General features: G+C 56.4%; 1 protein-coding gene across 4 annotated transcripts in view; it reads left to right on the top strand.

Moving 5' to 3' along the window:
• Positions 1-331, top strand: part of LOC103614953 (electroneutral sodium bicarbonate exchanger 1) — a 19,397-nt gene extending 19,066 nt beyond the window's left edge. For all 4 annotated transcript variants that reach the window (XM_017733373.1, XM_017733372.1, XM_017733370.1 and 1 more), the window contains one exon: positions 32-331. The gene's annotated coding sequence lies outside the window, so the exon portion shown is untranslated. The remainder of the gene's footprint in view (positions 1-31) is intronic.
• Positions 332-1,464: the final 1,133 nt, after the last annotated feature.

Genomic DNA, 1,464 nt, shown 5'->3' with positions numbered 1-1,464 from the left:
TTTCCCTCTTTGCCCCCATTCCCACGTTTAGGCGCCTCGACGCTGCCGTCGGGGAGCAGGAACGTGACTCAGGGATGTGCCAAGGCAGACACGGAGGAGCGGCTCGTTTCCCATCCGAGGGGTCCCATAAAGCCATGCAGAGTTTCCCGTTCCCCTGGGCTGCATCCCGGGGGATCCGTGTTGTCCAGCCTCGTGTGTCCGTGCGTGTGTTGTGCAGTGGTGGAGGCTCCGCTACCGCTTCCCATCAGTGCTATTTTTTTAATCTCAAATTCCTCCTCTCCTTTGTCTTTTTTTTTTTTTTCCAAATATAAACTCTGAATGTACAAAAAAACCATTCCCTGCTTGATCTGGTGCCTTCTCCTTCCTCACAGCTGGGGTTTTGGTCTGGTTTGGGATCCTCTTTTGGATGACTTCTGTCTCTTAGTGGTGCAAGAGGGATGCTCTCCATGGTGGGACAGCATCGGGAGCCTCGCATGGATTGGGATGAGCCGTCCCTGAGCACTTGGGATAAGGCAAAGGAAAAGCATTTTCTCCCTATGCTCCATTTTCCCATCTTTTTTGAGGGTTTTTTCTGAGCTCGGCCACCAGCGTGAAAGTGGTAAAATCCAGAAATGTCCCTTTTTAGCCAGGTCTAAAATGACCACAAGGGAAGATTAAAATGAAAATCCCTGGATTTTGGTGGTGGGAGCAGCTGGGTGAGCTGTGGAGCTCTGCACCCCCAGAGCCCCCTCCGGTCGCATCCCCGGGGTCAGTTTTCCCTTCCCCCTGTCCGTACCCAGCCTCTCCTCGCGGGGTGGGAACTGGGAAGTGCCTTCTCCTCCTCCTCCTTGTCCCTTCGCAGGGAGGGGCTGTGGAGCAGCCAAGGTCCTGAAGCTCTCCCCGCCTTCGGGGGGCTTGGGGGGCTCTGGTGTCCGCCTGGAATGTGTGGCTGAGTCTGAGGGCTGTGGAGCTGGGAAGGGAGGACATTCCAGAGGAAAAGGCTCCCACAGCCCTCGGGAGGTTCGGAACAGGCTCCAGGCTCTTGGAACCTGCAGCTGGGACAGGGGCACAGCCGCTCCCCCCATCAGCTCATCCCGCCCGTCCAGGAGCCTTTTCCTGCGTGGGACCACCCCAAAAGGACAATGGCTGGGGAAAAGAACTGGAACTGCTCTGTAAGGATGGCAGCGACACCTCCCCAGGCAGGGCAGAACTCCATCGGATTCGATGGATGGGGATTTGGGAAGTGGAGTTGGAATCCTGCCAGCCTGGGATGGGGAGTGGCGAAGCGGGAGAAGCTGCCAAGGGTGCTCAGGAAGGAGAGGAGGCTGAAAAATGGAAGAAGTTTTGGAGGAAGGGAAAGTTGGGATCAGTGGGATCCCACTCTTGGACAACTTTGGTTTTCCCGTTTTCTTTTCCTCTTTGGAAGAGGAGAGGCAGGGCTGGACTCAACTTCCAGGGGCAGGGGCTGGGCATGGAAGGGAAGGG

The sequence above is a fragment of the Corvus brachyrhynchos genome, unplaced genomic scaffold (genome assembly GCF_000691975.1).
Source record: "Corvus brachyrhynchos isolate BGI_N302 unplaced genomic scaffold, ASM69197v1 scaffold875, whole genome shotgun sequence".
Taxonomy (NCBI): Eukaryota; Metazoa; Chordata; class Aves; order Passeriformes; family Corvidae; genus Corvus; species Corvus brachyrhynchos.
Note: the sequence above shows the minus strand (reverse complement) of the source record. Positions and strands in the feature narration are given on the sequence as shown.